We start from the raw sequence: 20,645 nt of genomic DNA, 5'->3' as shown, positions 1-20,645 counted from the left end.
GGTCAAGAATTTATATCTGTTTTACGGTGATAATATGATATGGCAGCCATAATTATGAGGCATACTTCCTAGGAAACTGAAACAGTATAGATGTGCTAGAAACACCATACCACGAGTGTATCCTTTCATGTTTTTGTCATAAAGGATAATCCCAGCCTTGCTCAACACTTATGTTCATTTTTAACTACATGTTCGTGTGTCTGCGCCTCCTTGTCACATCATCAAGCTGCTCAAGCTCCTCAAGCAAAGTATACTCAGTCAACAATTTTTTTTAGTGCTCATGTAAATTGCAACTTTGGACCCTATTGCTGAGCTTTCTTGCATGGACTTCATGTGATTGGGAACCCTCTACTCTAGATCTCGAGGTTCTGATGTGTGTTTGAATTTAGGAGTATAATGCCCTGCCCCTCCATGACCTCCTCAATCCTCCCAAGGTGCTTCCAATGTGGCATGTTGCGGCTTCTAGACTGAAACTTTTTATGGGAGGGCACCATGTGCCAACAGAAAAGAACAGGCGAGACAACTTTTAAGCACTTCAAATAACTGAACTGAAAGAGATGCACGACACATGAGACGGGGAGTGGCCGAGTTTCACCCCGAGAGAGCACTGGCCCCAAACCCTCGTGCTCCTTTGGGTATTTCTTTATATTGCTTCAACTCAGTACAATGCTGGAACCCTTCACTCTGCACCTCCACGCGGACGACTGTCAGAGAGTAGGCCCTAGGCACACAGCTAAGGGCTCGTGGCCGGAAAAGCAGTTTACATGAAAAGCATCAGCTTTAAAAAGCATTTGGTCTCAAAAGCAATTGCGCCAGAAGATGTCCAATGCAAAAGCAAGAAATCGTACAGCTCTGCCACATCAGCAATTGCCAACGCAAATTGCGGCAATCCGTACAGTCCACATCAGCAATATTAGTGCAATTTGCGGGGGCATCCGCACAAGTAGCTACGTCATCAGCTTTTACTTAAAAGACTTTTTGAGTGTAGGTCGTGCTTTTTTTAATTGTTTTTATGCCCCCTAGGTACTTGGGCCTCCATCGGACGGGGTCCCATAAGTTGGTAAAACTTCTTTAGAAAAATTGCCCCACTTGGCGAGGATCTGTAAGTTGGTAAGACTTTGTCACGAGGACGTGGCAACTGGTAACTATGTCACGAGGACATGGCAACTGCTAACTATGTCACGAGGATGTGGCAATTGCTAACCTTAGTTGTTGGTTTATTTCCAATGATTTTTGTTTTATCTTTAAGACCCTCTTTTTGAAGTTGCAAATGGTCGGACATTGTATGGCCAATGTTTCACCCGCAGATGGGAAGTTGGTCGGCACTAGAATTCATATAGTAAGAGGATGTCTAGGCTCAATTTAAGATCATATAGGTCTCCCCGTCGCACTTAGCAAGTTGGTGGATACTAGGAAGTGAACTTAATAAAGGCACAAAGTCAAGGTGGGCTTACCAAAAGAAAGTACCCGACAGTTCCGCCACATTGCATTTTTGGATGCGGTCCCAATGGGGATTGATGGTCAGAAGACCAGCCCAACTGAAGTATCTCCTAAAAATTAGGGAATTGCTATTTTGGGCCGTGAAATTTGTTCGCGTCATTACCTCGGGAATGACAAGAGGAACATTTTAGAAATCTGCCGCAAAGTCAACTGGTCAACCAGTCGGGATATTTTTAAGCGGCAACCCCGAAATGGGAAAATGCTTGTAAATGTGCCAAGTAGCATTTCCTGTGTACTTGCCTCATGCATAAAAATGGCCGCTGAATTTGAAGCTGAGAGGACCTTTATTTGCAGCTTGCCACATGTTAAGAGGTATTGATTGCAAGTTTTCCCTCTCATGTACAGTGTGGTGCAAGAAGTCATGTCCTTCACACCTCACACTGCTCTCTTTCTTCCCTACATGTAGTAATGTGATGCCCCAGAAGAGGGCTCTTCATTTGACTCATGTACAGCTGTGTGGTTACATGCGTTTTTGCTGAGGCAAGAGCCTCTCTGAGCACGAACAGGAGTAGCTAACTGTTGCTCCAAAAGCAAGCACCGGTGAGGGTGATAACCTCACCATACAGGTGCAATTTTAGTGCTGGTTATGCGCTGTATTTTGACTGTTTTTCAGCCATACGGACGCCAAAACCATTGGGAACAGTGCCCCACTGCTAGAGGACAGTTTAGGGACTGTTTAAGGCTGAAAATAGGGCAAAAACCAGTAAATACAGCATGCTGAATTTACTGTTTTTGGGCACGAATCAGAGGGTTTATGTCAGTGGAAGCGAGTTCCAAGAGGGGAATTGGTTTTGGCCAAGTTTTGGGGCTGTTATGTTGCCGAAATTTTACCAGAACAAGTGGTATCTAGCTGGATATAGTTGAAGGATTTCCAGGACTCTTCTTTGTAATTTACGCTCATAAAGAATAAAGAAATACCGAAAGGGGCGCCAATTTTGGGGCCTACAGGTTGTCGGCGTCTGCTCGGAGCATTCTAGCTTCCAAGCCGTGTGTGTGCTTAAGTGTTAATTCCCGTTGCAGGCTACCTTTCCAAAGTGCTCTTTGTGTATGTCTAAAGTAAAGAATTTCGGGTGAAAGGCAAAGCCGACCGCCCTACGGGCCGGTTTCAAGGTTCTGCTGCCGGGACGTCAATCACTTTTTCCTTAAGAAGTGAGCCTCGATTGTTTTGGGTAAAGACACAGAGTACAGGAACGCGGGATTACACTATGGCCGACAAAAGAAAGGGCATTATGGAAGAGGGTTTTTCTTCGAAGGACAGATAGGAAGTTCCTATGGTGTTCGAGATTGGCGAGAGCTCATGGCCACGCCCGTTTGTATCTCCTGGTGATGTGAATGTCCCTCCAGTATACGGCTTTATGACTGGGCAACTTGAGGATGATGCGTTCAGGACTCAGTTAGTTGCCACGGTAAATGTGTTTTCGCAACTGGTGCAGAACCCAAGGTTTATGGAGTTCTTGCAAGCACCACCAGTGCCACAGCAAATAGGCAACCTACACCGTGAACAGAGCTTGCTGAGGCTCAAGCCCAAGTAATTTATGCGTCTCAGCAGGATGGGAAACATTCGCATGTTGCGAAGTCAGGGGCTCCAAAACAGGTTCCTCCCGTTCTTGAACAGGTGGTTAGGACGCCTATTCCACAGGCTATGCCAATATAACCCACCACCTTTCAGAGCCCGCATGCTGTCTTGAATAGACAGGGAACTGGTTACCAAGCAATACACCCAGTTTTTCCACGGTACATCTTGGGTATTTCGGGGTGGATCTGTGTTCCAGTATGGCTGATTATGTGCCTGGAAGTGAGCCCTACATGCTAGGAACAGTGTTTAGGGGTATGCAAGGCATGATGCCAAACCCCATGTATGGTAGCATTGGCATGCAGCAAGGTTTTCAGAGCAACCAGGGCCAGTTTGGGGTGCCACATGCCTCAGGCTCATTTTGGCATGGCTGGTTTTTCTGGACAGCAGCGAGATATGGCACCTGTGATGCAAAATGTTAATGTCCAAGATGTGCCGATGATTCCTACTACAATTACAGACCATTCCTTATGACAATTTGGGGGCACTGGAAAAGCCAAAAGCTTGCAAAGAAGGTGGTGCAGCCGTAAAGTTCAACACTTTTAGCGGCTTCAAGGATAAGGCAAAGGCTCTCACTTTCCTCCAGCAGTTTGATACAGCTTATGCAAGAGGGAATTTCACAGAGGCCTGTAAGGTCAGGAAAGCTGCCACTTTCTTGAAAGACAATGCGCTTACATGATGAATGATATTGTTAATGCAAGGACAGGAACCCGCCACATGGGTCTACTTCAAGCAAATGTTTGCATCTGCTTGGCTGTCAAATGAATTTGAAGCTGACGTCATGACAGATTGGCACGAACTTACTTCGGCTACATGCTAGAGCTTGCTGGAGTACAATCGGAGGTTTTGTAAAGCGTTACTCTCAATGACGTTCTACAGATTTGTGCCATCGACAGAGCAGATAGAGAAGTGCTGTTGTGGGTTGCCTAAAGGGCTTTGGGACTACTGTACCAAGAACAGAGTAGCTACCCTCACCCAGCTCATGGAAGTTGCTAACAGTGGTCTTGCCTTGTTGAAAGGAGAGGATAGTGGGTTTCCGAGCAACGAGAAAGGAGGGCAGCAGAAGAAAAATTTAGCGAAGAAGTCCTTTGTGAAAACAGCTCTTGAAGCGTCACAAGGGTCAGATTAGGCCACCCAAGACAAGGATTCAGCCGGGACTTTTGGAGCGTAGGCAAAGAAACAGAAAAGGAAGCCTTTTGTGCTTAAGTCGCTCGAGGAAAAGAGGTTCTAATGGCTGAAAACAAATGCTTCACATGTGAGCAGCCTAGTCTCTTTGCTACCAATTGTCAACAAAGGAAAAGACCAGCTGACTCAGATGATAAAGAGGACCAGAAAGGCAAGAAGCCTAACCCACGGCAGGTTTGGTGCCAGATATGGTGGGTGACAGGCCCAGTTTACATACGAGCGAGTTATGCAGAGCATGGGGTAAAGTTAGAGATCAGACAACATTCATCTTATTTGATCCAGGTGCCAAAGCAAACTTTATCTTACCAAAGTTAGCTCTGAAGCTGGGCATCAGAGCTGAAGAGATGGGGTACACGGTAGAGGCAGGGTTGGCATGTCATGGCCACTCAGAGTGTGTTACTCCCATTATTAGAAAGCTGCATCTGCATATTCAGTCATATGTAGACACAGAAGAATTTTATATCATGCCATTGGAAGGGTGCGATGCGCTACTTGGAATTCCGTGGGTGTTCAGAGTAGATGGCGTGCTGGATGCCTTCGGCAAGACGATCACCCTTCAGCTTAGGGGCAAAACTCATGTTTTGGATGTAAAGCTCAAAGGGGAGTCTGTCCCTATTGTATTTGCTTCTGCTATCACTTTTGTAATAAAGAATCATCTTTCTTGTACTTGATTTTTGCACGTGGTGTCTCAGATAATTGTCAGTCAAATTTATCTGTGCTAGATAAAGAAAGGTCAGCATTTTTGCAAGAGTTTAGTGACTGTTTTTCTGATTCATTATTGTCGCAATTGCCGCCAGAGAGACGTGAAGACCATCGGATAGATTTGGTACTAGGGTGTAGCCCACCAAATAGACCTCCCTACAGAGTTAGTGCGGCGCAACAGAAAGAGATTATGGGCCAGGTTGAGGAGTTATTAGAGAAGGGGGTGATTCAGCCTAGTTCTTCACCCTATTGCTCCCCAGTGCTCCTAGTGCAAAAAAAGAATGGCTCATGGCGCATGTGTATTGATTACCATGCGTTGAATAAGAATACCATCAAGAATAGGTTTCCTATTCCTAGAATTGATGATATTCTCGATCGTTTAGAGGGTGCTGCAATTTTCAGCAGGATAGACCTTAAGAGTGGGTACCATCAGATTCGTATAAACCCAGAGGATGTGCGCAAGACTGCGTTTAGAACAACATTTGGTCTTTATGAGTTTCTAGTGATGCCGTTTGGGCTAACAAATGCTCCTGCCACGTTCAACAAAATGATGGACCGGATTTTCCTCTCGCATCAACAGTTTGTTGGGACGTTCTTCGATGACATGATAGTCTATTCGAAGAACGAAGAGGAGCATAGGTGTCACTTGACCATTGTGTTCGAAGAGCTGCGCAGTCACAGGCTACTTGTCAATCCTAAGAAAAGTGAATGCTTCTTGGAAGAGATCCACTTTCTTGGCCACATAGTCTCAAAATATGGTGTCAGAATAGATCCCGCAAAGGTCGAAGCTATTAAGACATGGCCAGACCGGAAGACTGTGCACGATGTCAGAAGCTTCTTGGGATTGTGTTCAGTAGCATCGAAGCAATGGTAATGCAAGATGGACGGGTAGTAGCTTATGAAAGCCGAATTTTGCAAGGGCCAGAGAGGACTATGCAAGTCTATGAGTAAGAGCTCTTGGCCGTGATTCATGCGCTTTCTAGTTGGAAGCACTACCTCTTAGGTGCTGATTTTGTTGTCTAGACAGACCATCAGACCTTGCGATACTTCTTAACACAGTCAAAGTTATCCGAAAATCATATGCGATGGGCAAACATTCTTTCTTTGCTCCACTTCCAGATTATGCATGTGGAAGGCAAGAAGAATGTTGTGGTTGATGCGTTATCAAGGAAGCCACAAATTTGACGTGTGTCCATTCCTTATCATCATGAGTTGGATGACATGAAGGAACACTATGCTACTGATGAAGATTTTGCAAGGATCTCTGAACGGTTGCAAGAGGGGCAACATCATGAGCACTACCTCCTCAGAGATGGTTTTATGATGATGCATGGAAGACTTTGTGTCACTAGGCCATTGTGACATAAGGTCATGGAAGAAAGTCATGTCCCACCTTATGGAGGGCATCGTGGTATTGATGCGACAGTTAAAGCGGTAGAGACATTCTCCTATTGGCCTACCTTGAGGAGAGATGTGGATGCCTTTGTGCGAGCATGCCTCATTTGCCAAAAGGTCAAGTTTGACAGGCAAAAGGCACCTGGACTGTTACAACCACTGCCGATTGCGGATAAGCTATGGGAAAGCATTGCTATGGACTTTATCTTTGATCTTCCAAGAACGCCAACAGGGAATGATGGTATATGGACCATTATCTACAGGTTCAGCAAGCAGGCCCATTTTATCCTTGTCAGGAAGAAGATAAAATCTGATCAGATGGCACGCTTGTTCATGTACAATGTGTTTAAGTACCATGGTATGCCACAATCAATTGTCAGTGATCGTGATCCTCGCATGACAATATTGTTATGGAGAGGATTGTTTGAGAACATGGGCACTACGCTCAAGTTCTCGTCTTCGTTTCATCCACAAACTGATGGACAGTCAGAAGAGGCTTATTCTACTGTCTTAGATCTGCTGAAATGCTATGTGTCAGATAATAAGGGCAAGTGGGAACAGTATTTGCCTATGCTTGAGTATGCGTACAATAATACGGTGCATTTGTCGACTGGCAAGGCACCTTTCGAAATTGTTGAAGGTGGCAAAAAAGTTCCTCCCATTTTGCATACGAAGGACAAGATCTTTGAGGCTGATCGATATGTTGAAAACATGGATGAGATGTACAAGAAAATTAAAGTTGCCTTGGAGAAGACTCAGGCAAAGTAGAAAAAGGTTGCTTATCATCACCGTCGTGAATTACTGTTATCACCTGGTGATTAGGTTTTGTTAAGGTTCGAAAAGGCAAGGTTAAAGAAGATGAAGGGCAAGGAACGGCTGTTTCCTAAGCTCAGCATGCGTTACTACGGGCCTTTTCAAGTGCTTGACAAGATCAACGATGTGGCTTACAGGTTGAAACTGCTTGATGCGTAGAAGATTCACAATGCGTTTCACGTGAGTCTGCTAAGACCCTTCGTGGGTAATGTGTCAGATGAGGATCAACCAAAAGTTAAGGAACTTGATGAGATCTTGGTACCTGAGCAAGTTTTGGCACATGAAGACAGAAAAGTTAAAGGACAAGTTGCAAGACGCTACTTAGTGAAGTTCAAGAACGATTCGCTTATGGATGCAAAGTGGATGGAAGAGCATGAATTGTCAGAGTCACCAAATGTATTGTAGCTTTACCTTGAAGCCTTTGGGTTACAACCTACCTATGCCCCAACCCAACGTGTGCACAGGAGGGGTAATGATAGAGCTAGCACATCAAATGTACATATGAATTCAGTGTAATAGATGGAAATGACAAAAGTATGAAGGTCTCATTAAATCATTTGTATCTATGTGTTCCGATCTTTCTTGCGGATACATGCGATGATAAAAGAGTGCTAACAACACAAGATTATCAGTGGCGTGTATTTATGGTATGCAATCTAGGACGTTTGCGATTGCAAGAGGGAGGTATGTCATGAGGACGTGGCAACTGTTAACTATGTCACGAGGACGTGGCAAATGCTAACCTTGGTTGTTGGTTTATTTCCAATGATTTTTGTTTTATTTTTAAGACCCTCTTTTTGAAGTTGCAAATGGTCGGACATTGTATGTCCAATGTCAACGGTAGTTTCACCCGCAGACGGGAAGTTAGTCGGCACTGGAATTCGTATAGTAAGAGGATGTCTAGGCTCAGTTCAAGATCATATAGGTCCCCCGCTCGCATTTAGCAAGTTGGTGGATACTAGGAAGTGAACTCAATAAAGTCATAAAGTCAAGGTGGGGTCAGCAAAAGAAAGTACCCGATAGTTGGGCCATATTGCATTTTTGGATGCGGTCCAAATGGGGATAGATGGTCAGAAGACTAATGGGAGCCCAACGGAAACATCTTCTAAAAATTAGGGAACTGCTATTTTGGGCCACGAAATCTGTTCGTGTCATTACCTCCGGAATGACAAGGGGAACATTTTAGAACTCTGCCGCAAAGTCAACTGGGCACCCAGTCGGGAGATTTTTAAGCGGCAACCCCGAAACGGGAAAATGCTTGTAAATGTGCCAAGTGGCACTTTCCAGTGTACTTGCCTCATGCAGAAAAATGGGCGCTGAATTTTAAGCTGGGAGAAGCTTCATTTGCAGCTTGCCACAGGTTATGAGCTATTGACTGCAAGCTTTCCCTCTCATGTATAGTGTGGTGCAAGAAGTCATGTCCTGCACACCTCACACTGCTCTCTCTCTTCCCTACGTGCAGTAATGTGATGCCCCACAAGAGGGCTCTTCTTTGACTCATGTACAGCTGTGTGATTACATGCGTTTTTGCTGAGGCAAGATCCTTTCTGAGCAGGAACAGGAGTAGCTAACTGCTGCTCCAAAAGCAGGCACCGGTGAGGGTGATCACAACACCCTACAGGTGCGATTTTAGTGCTGGTTATGCGCTGTATTTTGGCTGTTTTTCAGCCATACGGGCGCCAGAACCATTGGGAACATTGCCCACTGCTAGAGGCCAGTTCAGGGACTGTTTAGGGCTGAAAACAGGGCAAAAACCAGTAAATACAGCATGCTGAATTTACTGTTTTTGGGCAGGAATCAGAGGGTTTATGTTAGTGGAAGCGAGTTCTGGCAGGGGAATTAACTTCGGGCAAGTTTTGGGGCTGTTATGCTACTGAAATTTTGCCAGAACAAGTGGTATCTAGCTGGATACAGTTAAAGGATTCCCAGGACTCTTCTTTGTAATCTACCCTCCTAAAGAATAAAGAAATACCGAAAGGGGCATCAATTTTGGGGCCTACAGATTGTCGGCGTCTGCTCCGAGCATTCTAGCTTCCGAGCCATGTGTGTGCTTAAGTGTTAATTCCCATTGCATGTTACCTTTCCAAAGTGCTCTCTGTGTGTGTCTAAAGTAAAGAATTTTGGGTGAAAGCTAAAGCCTACCGCCCTACGGGCCCGTTTCAGACTTCTTCTGCTACTGCTTCTCGTAGGGTTTAGGCCCCTTGCCCGGGATCTACAGGTTGGCTCAGCTCTTCAACGGATTGACACGTCAGGAGTTTGTGACATCCCCCCTTCTTGAAAGAAGAGTAAGCGTACGCAATTACATTATATTTGCAAAACAACTCAAGTCAGGTCAAAAAAAATTGAGGGTCATTCCGAGGAACATTTCAAGGGACAATCAGTTTTGTCATTCCAGATCGGAGTTCTTGATAAAGGATAGAACAAGAACCACATCCCATCTTCAACCCTAATAACTAGCCTCGTCGCAAGGCCCAAATCCTTTCCTTGTAAAGCACACAAAAAATGAAGTTTAGGCTATGGGAAAGTATCAACTCTTTGTATTTTTTTTTTTAAATCAAATCGCACACATCCCGTCCTTATGAGCGCACAGTATTGCTTGGTCGTCTTTGAACCCATTACCCAAGTCACAAAAGAACAAAGACTCCACCAACCAAGCTAACTCCTTTAGGCTACGGGAAAGTATCAACTCTTTGTATCTTATCAACGGCCGCAAACATAATCTATGTATTGCACCAATACATAGCTGGTGGTTCTATCCACTTATCTCTTTTGAGTACCATGTCTCAAGTTCAAGTCTCGTTGCATGGATCTTTGAGGCCCGTTGGGGCCCAGACCCTAGTGGTTATTGACGGGGGGAGTATTGTTGCTACTCATGGCCCAGACCTGGATGGTTTTTTACCGGGGAGTATTAAGAAGCCTGAGCAGTGGTTACTCTCAGCACCTCCAAGTGACGTAGGCTACAGTCTGGGGAGAGTTTGGTTGTAAAAGGCCTCTATATCTCATGGCCCGGACCTCTTTAGGTTATTGGAGTCGTTGAACCCAAACTGGGATGGTTATTTGCGGGGGAAGTGTTCATCGGGGACTATATTGTTCTATGCCTTGTAACATACATATGTGCGCATTTGTGTTGCATTGTGATGTCCCAACCAGTGAATGTTCCTAATTTGGGTGAGATTGTCATAAGTAAAAAAAGTACTTTTCAAACATTCAATACTCCCCCTGCAAATAACCACAAGGGTGGGCCATGAGTGTGTGCAAGCATTCGGAAACATCAATTCTCTTCAGTACTGTCACAAATTGTTGACGTGTCAAGCCATTGAAGAACGGAGCCAACTTGCAGATCCCGACCGAGGGGCCTAAACCCTAGTAGCAGCACAAGAAGTTTTACCAACTTGCAAAGTCTTGCCGAGTGGCCTATTTTTAAAAAAGTTTCTACCAACTTATGGGACTCTATCCGATGTGGCCCAAGGGACACAAAGGATCTTAAAATATAGCAGGACACATCCACACAAAAAGGCCTGATGTCACAGTTGTACGGGCAATCTTGAAATTCACGTTGATTGATGACATGGCAGACAATGCGGACTTCCGCGATTTGCGCTTCAAGCGTGGCAAGTGTACGGATTTCCGTGAAACGCGTTGATAGCTTTTGGTGCTACTGCTTTTGGGACCAGATGCTTTTTAAAGCTAATGCTTTTCATGTATAATGCTTTTCATGTAAACTGCTTTTGGGCTTATGGCCTTTAAATACGATCTATGGGCCACTTTGGCAGTCTATCCGTAGGAGATGCAGACCAGAGCCATGGGAGTTGTACCATGTTGAAGCTATAAAGAAATGCTGAAAGGGGCTCCAGGGTTTGGGCCCAGTGCTCTCTTGGGGTGGAACTCTGCTACTCCCTGTCTTGTGTGTCATGTATCTCTTTTTGTTCAGTTAATATTTGAAGTGCTTAAAGTTATTCAGTCTGTTCTTTTCCGTTGGCACGTGGTGCCTGTCCCATTACAGTGGTTCAAAGCTTCAGCCGTGTGCTTTTCTGAAAGCATATCGGTCCTACCAAAGAGCAGACAGAGCAAGATGGTGTTGCAAGTGTTATAGGAAATTTTATCAAAGAATCTTCGTGTCCCAACCCCGGACTTATTAACCACTTGCACCCTTAGTCCATCGTGCATCGGGTGTGCTCCCGTCTTAATTGCTTACGGGGCTACCAGAGTGGGGTATTTTGAAACGCTTGCCATGAAACCCTAGCAGATTACAACTTGAAATTCATCGATGTCTCTCAGCAGGTGTCTCTTCTCGAAAGGATAATCTTGGAGGCCCAGTGTGATTGCTATATCATTGGACTATAATCACCGCTACACGAACACTGTCTATCCAAAGCTAGTTTCAACGATTCAAGAGCGTATGGACCATGATGTGGTCGGCTACAACCTTATGGAAATCTAACCCTAATTTTGTTGGAGGGTTCAATGGGGAAGGCCTGTCGACTTTCGAGCTCAACTGATGTCGAGAATGCTTTTTGAGTTTGATTTAGCAGTTTTTTGGATTTTGTTTGAGAACTTCTTTGGTGATCCAGTTTGAAATTTGTTTGAAATGGATGGTATCTGTTTCACACTTGTCTTGGTGCAGATTTGATTTGTGACTGGTTTTAATACCGGTTTGATTGCTTGTTGATTAACTCACGGGTGCAGGAGTGAGAAATGCTGTTTTGGTATTGTCTGAACCATAGGATGTCTGGAGAGCGTTTGGTTGTATGCTTGAAAACCTCGAAACGACGCAAACGGGATGTCTATTGGGGAATGTTTCATTGTATGTTGAAAAACCTCCAAACGACGCAGACGGGATGTTTGGGTAGCGTTTGGTTGTATGCTTGAAACCTCCAAGCAATGCAGGCTGTGATCGAGCAGCTAGAGCTCACTTTCGGTAGTGATGCCATGGATTCAATCCGGCTACAGATGTTCTTGTTGAGGAGGCATACCTCCCCATTTGAATTTGCTTCTCAGGTTTGAGAGTAGAGTACCTCCCGCTCCTTCCCAAGATTGACTCAGAGATCGGGACTGTCGTGGAGACCTCTCACGGTAGCTGACATACCTTCAGTACGCGTTCTGGTTTGTGACACCCACGTCCTCCCGAAGATCATCCTATCCCTTGGGTGAGTGGTGGTTGGCTCCGCTAGACTCTGGAGTATTCGGGCCTCCCGAACCAATGTTGACAGATGGGCCATCTAGCAAAACTGCCCACGGTGGCGGCCCAGACCTTGCCACAGACTCAGACCCAGCCTCCTAGGGTTGGCCAGACAGAGCAGGCAGAGACACAGGGAGCTCTGACAGACCCCTCCTCTGCGCTTTGTGCCCAGGCAAAGGAGGTGTCACTAGGACGTGGCAACTGCTAACCTTATTTGTTGGTTTCTTTCCGATGATTTTCATTTAATTTTTAAAACCCTCTTTTTGAAGTTGCAAATGGCTGGACATTGTATGGCCAATGTGAAACAGTAGTTTCATCTGCAGACGGGAAGTTGGTCGGGCACTGGAATTCGAGTAGTAAAAGGGTGTTTCAAAGTCATTTAGGTCCCCTCGCCACACTTAATAAGTTGGTGGATACTAGGAAACTAACTCAATAGAGGCACAATGCCAAGGTGGGGTCACCAAGAGAAAATCACTCGAGAACTGGGCTACATTGCATTTTTGGACGTGGTCCCAGAGGTGAAAGATGGTCAGATGACGAGTGAGAGTCCAATGGAAGCATCTCCTAAAATTTAGGAAACTGCTATTTTGGGCCATGAAATCGCTTTGCGTCATTGGCTGCAGAATGACAAGAGGAACATTTTATTACTCTGCCGCTAAGTCAATTGAGCAACTGGTTGAGATATTTTTAGACCGGAAGGTACCAAATGGGAAAACCATGCATGAGTGCCACTTGGCACATTTTTGGGCATTTTCCACCTTGAGAGAGAGAGAAGCGTTGAAATAAACGTGGGGGCTGCATTTTTCATCCACATGGTGGATTGTTGCAGGTACCAAAGCTATTGTGTGCAAGCTTTCCCTCTCATGTACAGTGTATTGCAAGAAGTGATGTCCTGCACACTTTACACTCCGCTCTCTGTCTCTCTCCCCCCTCCGTGCAGTTATGTGATGCCCCACAAAGGGCTCTTCATGTGACCTATGTACAGTTGTGTGGTCTTATGCTGCTGTGCCGAGGCAAGAGCCTCTTTGAGCAGGAACATGAGTAGCTAACTGCTACTCCAAAAGCAAGCACCGGTGAGGGTGATAACCTCACCTTACAGATGCATTTTGAGCGCTGATTATGCGCTGTTTTTGGACTGTTTTGCAGCCGTATGGATCCCAGAAGCATTGGGAACAATGCCCCACTATTAGAGAACAGTTCTGGGATTGTTCAAGGCTGAAAACAGGGTAAAAACCAGTAGATACAGCGAGCTGCTTGCTGTTCTTGGGCTGAAAACTGAGGGTTTATGTCCTTGGAAGCGAGTTCCAACAAGGGGATGGGTTTAGGGCGAGTTTTGGGGCCGTTATGTTGCCGAAATTTTGCCAAAACAGGTGTGATCTAGTTGGACATAAGTGAAGATCCCCAAAACTCTATTTTTGTAACTTTACCCTCTAAAGGAATAAAGAAATACCGAAAGGGGCACCAGTTTTTGGGGCCTACAGGATGTTGGCGTCTGCTCGGAGCATTCTAGCTTCCGAGCCGTGTGTGCTTTGAAGTGTTAATTCCCGTTACAAGTTCCTTGTGCAAGGTTTCTCAGTGTTACAGCTTAAAGTTTGGGTGTAAAGCCAAAGTCTACCGCCCTACGCGGGTTTCAGGAGGGATGGCAGCAGCTCCATGGCCGTCGCCGCCAGGAATCACCACGTCAGTTCGGCTCCCTAGTTCGCACAGGGAACTGTTTTGACCCTTTACAGCAGAATTAGACCAGAGCTCCTCCCTTCACCTCAGTTTCACCACCAACAGCCCCAGCTCCCCCCGAGCCACCCACCGCCCTTTCCCCCCGCCGCCACCTCTCTCCATTCCCCCCTTTGCCGCTCCCAGCCCTCCTGTTCCACCCACTAGCCCCCCTGCACCCTCACCCTCTCCTACTCCTGCCACACATCCGGCTCAGGGGGTAGAACCTTCATCGTCCACTAGGAGGTCTCTTGGCAGCGCTTTTGCGAAGAGCCGTCTAGTGAGAGAGTAGACTTTCTTACGGACCCCCCTTCTGGTGTAGACCTCTCCCTTTACCGCTATCCCTCGAGGGTTGACGAGTTTCGACATTCATCCCTGATGGCACTTCTTCGCCTACGACTTCACACGCTTCCTCGGCAACTCTTCACCAGACTTTGAGGCAGCTTGCTCTAGAGTCCATGTTTTGCTCCTTGCAGCTAGAGGGATAGAGACCCTAGACACAACGGTTGGCTTCTCTTTTCCTGTGTGTGGCAGGGACTCGTGGACAAAGGAGGTAGCCCTACGGACGGCACGCTCTTCTTGGGCCTGGGTTGGACACTCTTTACAGTCACCTATCTCGGGGCTCGGATGGGGATTACTCCCCATCCAAGCCGGCCTCGAAGATAGCGAGATTGGCTGTTGTTGGAGCATGTCTTCTCTCTCATTAACTCCATGAGGATTGTCTCATGGAACGTGTAGGGATTAGGAGGACCCCAGTTTCAGCGTCAGTGGGGTTGGTTGCACCAGGAGCCTAACGATGCCTTGTGGGCGGTGAGATTGATATTCTTATGCTTCAAGAGCATCATCTTTGTGAGAGCCGCATCAGACGATGTGGTCAGATCTTGCGTGGTCGCTATGAGACATTTTGGTCAGTTGCATTTGAACCGGGTGGTATCCAGGGAGGGGTATGTATGACTATTGCGAACTCATGGCAGCAAGCCATTGTGGGCAGAGGTATTATTGTGTCGGGTAGGGCTCAGTGGATTACTATGCAGGTTCAGGGTTGCCTTGTGGGCTTCGTAAACATCTATGCGCCCAATGTGGCAAGTGCACGAGCAGAGTTTGGTCTCATATTGTAGAGTCTCTGCCCCATGCAGAGCAGTGTTGTGTTGGGGGAGACTTCAACATGTTGGAGGACGCCTCTCACAGGATTAGAGGTAGCCATGCTACTGTTCACGGGGCTGAGTTGGCAGCTTGGGAGCATCTATTTATGACTTTGAGGATCTCTGATGTTTGGTAGCATTCAGGCTTTGTGAGACCCCCCCCCCCCCCCCCCCCCGACAACTTGTCCTTCTCTCGCTTTGACCACAGAATAGGAGGAGTGAATCTATCTCGGATAGATCGCTTTTACGCCAATGACCACCTCTCTGACATGGGGGGATCTGTTTGCGTTGTGGCAGGGACTTCTTTCTCCGACCATGCGATAGTGATCCTCATTGTGACAGACAAACATAGGAGGGGGAGCACGATGCTGCGCATCCTTGAGAGGATCTTGTTGGACTCGGAGCTTAGAGAGCGAGTGGTGGCGCTTCGTACAGAGGGCTTGGACACGCAGGACATTCCAATTGGTAGAGTGGCCTCTTGACTTGTTGAGATCAGTCGCTTCTTACTCCAGGAGTCTGCAGCTCGCTTAGCTACAACCAGAGAGGAGGAGAAGCGTCTCCGTTGGGGCGTGGTTTCCTTACAGAGGATGCAAGAGCATCATCCAGACAGTCCTGGTTGGAGGAGCAGTTACAGCAGGCGCGACAGCACTTGGCTAGCATTAAGGAGAGGCGTCATGAGTTTGCCTTCCATCGACAGGCATCTCAATGGACCCAGGTGGGTAACAGAGTTACTGTGGAGTTCTTTGAGACGGTGGGTCCCCGTCATGCGCACACCAGTGTCAGCCAGCTGAGGAGGCCCAACGGGTCAGTTGCTTCAGAGCCTGAAGACATGCGTGAAGTTGCTACTGACTTTTACCGAGAGTTGTTGTCAGTTGAGCCTTTGTCAAAGCGTCAGGATGCATGCAGAGAGCAAGTTTGGGCACAAATGCCTTGCCTAGTTACTGACGAGCGTCAGAAACTATTGCGTCCCCTCCAGCTAGAGGAGTTGCATGAGGTCCTCAGAGTACTCCCCTGTGGTAGCTATCTAGGGGAGGATGGTTTGACTCCTAGTTTCTTCTTGGAGTATAGGGACTTGCTTGGTTCAGATCTTTGCAGCGCTTTTCAGTCTTGCACACTGTAGAGATGCCTGACAGCATGAGTGAGGGCTTGATTTACGAAGGATCCTTGGATGAGATGCGGTAGTGGCGGCTCATCGCCATCCTCAACTCAGTCTACAAAATTCTAGCAGAGGCTCTAAGTTTGAGGATTCAACCACTATTAGAGAGCATATATACATGGGACCCAGACAGGTTTTGTCAAGGAGCGTAGTATCCTTGACAACATCTTCACTTTTTGAGAGGCGTCTGCCCTCACGCGTCCTCATGGTGAGGATTTGGTGATACTTCTCAATTCTGAGAAGGCTTATGAGACAGTTGATTGGGACTTCTTGGAGGGCACCCTACCCAAGATGGGCTTCATAGATGCTTGGATCAGAGGTGTGTCAGCTCTCTAAAGGCGTGCATACAGGAGGACGAGGGGAGCACTTCATGCTCACACAGTTGGTTAGACAGGGTTGCCCTCTAGCCCCCTTATTCTTTCTGCCTATATGAACATATTTTTGGCCTCATAGTAGGTTGGCTTGCGAGGCCCAGAGCTCCCGATTAGGGAAGACGAGCTACTAGACGTTGAGTTTGCCGACGCCTCAGCCTTGTACTTGGAGGGCCAGGAGGCCAAAATACACAAGTTTGAGCAAGCTCTAGAGGTGTTTTGTTGTGCATCGGGCGCACGGATCAAGTGGAGGAAGACATTGGCTTTCTGGATTGGCAGTTGTCACAAGACGGGCACCACGTGCCCATAGAAAAGAACAAACTTTTAGCACTTCAATAACAATTGAACTGAGAGAGAGAGAGAGAGAGAGAGAGAGAGAGAGAGAGAGAGAGACGACACGCAACACGGAGTGGCAGAATTCCACCCTAGAGAGTATTGGCCCCAAACCTTGTCACCCCTTTCGGTATTTCTTTCTATTGCATCAACACAGGACAAGCCGATACTCCAGACTCTGCACCTTCTCCAAGAAGCATGCCAGAGAATGGCCCTTAGCACCTATTTAAAGGTTCTTGGCCTATGAAAAGCAGTTTACATGAAAAGCCTTCAAACTCAAAAGCTTATGGTCCAAAAGCAATGCCAAAAAGCTGCCAACGTAAATCACGGAATTCCGTACAACCGCCATGTGAGCACTGTTAGCGGGTTTTGCGAAAATCTGCCACGTCAACACTGCCAGCGGAAAATCCGAAAATTGTTAGCCGAAAATCCGGAAACTACTAGGGCATCAGTTGCTACGCATGTGTACGGGTCCTGCTTTATTTTAATCCTTTATGTCACTTGGGGCCCCATTGGACGGGGTCCCCATAAGTTGGTAGGACTTCTTCTTCTGTTACTTGTTCTTCTTAGGGTTTAGGCCCCTCGGCCGGCATCTGCATGTTGACTCCATTCTTTGGGGCTTTGACACGTTAGCAGTTTATGACATCTCCCCTTCTTGAAAGAGAGTAATCGTCCGCGATTACTTACTCTCCGCGATTACAACATATCTGCAAAACAACTCAATGAGCTCAAAAATTTCCGAGGGTCATTCCAAGGGACATTCTGGAGAGACAATCAGTTGCTCTTTTTGTTAAAGAGTTAACTTCTCTTTTCGGCTCTTTTGATCAAGGAGTTGGCTTCTCCTTTCGGCTCTTTTGAACAAGGAGTTAGCTTCTCTCCTTTCGTCCATATCGGAACTCTTGATATTCCGGCGTAGTAAAATTAGCCATCACACCTAGACCGCATTGATCTTCCACGGGTATCTTGATGCACTAAAATTACATACCCAGGCAATCTCATCCAATTAGGAATATTAAGTGGTTGGCACATCACAATGCAACACAAATGCTCACATATGCATGTTACAAGACATAGAAACATAAAGTCACCGATGAACACTCCTCCCGCATAACCTAACAAGGTCCGGCCTAGAGATATTTAACGACTCTCTCATCACTTCTCCCGTGTAACAGACTTGGATACTCCAAGTCACGATTCTACCGCGACACAACAGAGATTCACTTCAAAACATTTCACATTTCACAATTGATTCGACACGGCTCGGCGAAGTTCCGTGCCTAGAGATATTGGCCCCAGAGACTGGCGCCCCATTCGGTATTTCTTTTTGTATTGATCTGCAACTCAAAGTACAAGGAGTGGGTGGGGTCTCATTTTCAGTCTCTGTGTCAAGATGCTCTGAAGAGTTGGAGCCCAACCCACTTATTTATTTGTTTACAAGGGATGCCAAAAGCAGAGCCCCAAAAGCTCTCAATAATAAGCTCTTCTCAAAATAAAGCAATGACCAAAAAGCTTCCAATAAGCTTGCGTAATTTTCAGCTTGCTTTTCCGTACAGCTTTACCAACGCTTTTTGCTCCGCAAATTGCGGAAGGTCCGTACGGCATGCCACATCAGCGGTCCTCCGCGTTTCACAAGATCCGCCACGTCAACCATTCTCCGCATTTGAAGGGCCCATTCCCGGTGTGTGTGTGTGGATGTGTCCTCTGCTACCCCATATTGTCCAAGCATGACATGTCACCAATTTGTGACATACCCCCCTCTTGAAAGCATTGTAATCGCCCTCGATTACGCCTGCAAAACAGACAGAGGCGATGAAATGTCTTAGCAGACACTGACTATTAGTACCGATGCACTAGGAGCAACACATCTAGCATATGTACCAATCGACAGTCACATCACAGGACATCACATGACAAATTGCATGCAAAAATTCATTCGGATCTCAGACCATGATTAATCAGCAACGTATTTAGCAATCGCATCTAGATTCACTCGGGACTTCAGATACCCGATTAACTAATCCTTCTTGCAACCATGTCCACCGAGATCTTTCAGACCGAAATGGTGCAGTCATTTCGTTTATCAGTTCCTGCGCTTAGACAAGTCAAGAACAAATCAATATCATATTATCGGGAATTCCAATCCATAAAGTCATATAGCAGAATACTGTCAGCTCATAGTACCCTTGAAACTCAAAAGAGACATCAGTGACTTTTAGTATCAAAAATCGGGGCAATTTGTTGACAAAGGAGTGGAGCAACTCCCCTCTTGTGCATACCCGCTGCACCAAATTCCGCCCAGGTTGAGTTTTGGGCTTGATTTGGAATAGACTATGCTAAACCAAAAGCTTCAAGGTAAAGGGTTTACAATTTGAGGAGTATCTATCAAGTCCTCCTCCATCCACTTCGCATCCAATGTGGGATAGTTCTTGAATTTAACCAAAAACCACCTTATCATTTACCTTTACCTTTCTATCTTTATGTGCCAAAATCTGTTCTGGAACGAGTATCTCCTCGTTTTCCTCCGATTCCGGTTGCTCATCAGGCTCCCCATCATCGGGCACATCGCCTTTAAAAGGCTTCAGGAGACTCACATGAAAAGCATTGTGAATCCTCCAAGTATCGGGCAACTTCAGTCTAAAGGAGACATCATTTATCTTTTCGGAAATCTGGAAAGGTCCATAGTATGCTTTGGAAAAAGCCGCTCCTTTCCCTTTTTGTTTCTCAGGTGTGCCTTCTCAAAACATAAGAGCACCCAATCGTTCTCCTTTAATTTCAAATCGCGACGATGTCAATCTACTGCCTTTTTGTGTCTTTCTTGAGATTTCTGCAAAGCCTCCCGGACCTTGGCAAAAGCCGTGTCCAAGTCCCGTGTGTACTCGTCGGCTTCAAAAATCTTATCTTTCGTGCTTAGGAAGGGTAGAACCTTCGTAGCACCTTCAATATCTCAAATGGCGCCTTCCCCGTCAAAGAGTGAATCGTGTTATTGTAGGCAAATTCCACCAAAGGCAAATACTTTTCCCATTGAGTCTTTTGATCCGAGATGTAAGACTTCAATAAATCTAGTACAACTGAATTTGCAATTTCCGATTGCCCATCTGTCTGTGGGTGGAAAGATGATGAGAATTGCAACCATGTGCCAATGTTCTCCCAAATAGCCTTCTAAAACAAACTCGTAAATCGGGGATCTTTGTCAGAGATAATTGTCTCAGGCATGCCATGTAATCTGAAGACCTAGGCAACAAACAGTCTCGCTAAGTGATCCGGCTTGACTGTTTTCTTCACTGGAATGAAATGAGCTTGCTTGTTTAATCTGTCAATAACAGTCCAGATACCATCGTGTCCACTGTGTGGTCTCGGGAGATCAAAAATGAAATCCATTGCAATACTTTTCCAGGGGCGGGTGGGTATGGGTAAAGGCTGTAACAATCCCTGTGCTTTATGCCTGTCAAACTTGACCTTTTGGCATACTAAGCAACTATGTACAAAATCGTCCACGTCCTTCTTGAGTCTCGGCCAGAAGAAGTATCTCTCCACAACTTTCAAGGTAGTAGCAATGCCGCGGTGACCCGTAAATGGTGGACAGTGG

At 46.2% G+C, this 20,645-nt stretch overlaps 1 protein-coding gene across 6 annotated transcripts in view; it reads left to right on the top strand.

Moving 5' to 3' along the window:
- Positions 1 to 20,645, top strand: part of LOC147458790 (ABC transporter B family member 25-like) — a 115,754-nt gene that overhangs the window by 79,046 nt on the left and 16,063 nt on the right. The window lies entirely within an intron of this gene.

This window comes from Adiantum capillus-veneris, chromosome 4 (assembly GCF_014529385.1).
Source record: "Adiantum capillus-veneris isolate H3 chromosome 4, ASM1452938v2, whole genome shotgun sequence".
Lineage (NCBI taxonomy): Eukaryota > Viridiplantae > Streptophyta > Polypodiopsida > Polypodiales > Pteridaceae > Adiantum > Adiantum capillus-veneris.
Note: the sequence above shows the minus strand (reverse complement) of the source record. Positions and strands in the feature narration are given on the sequence as shown.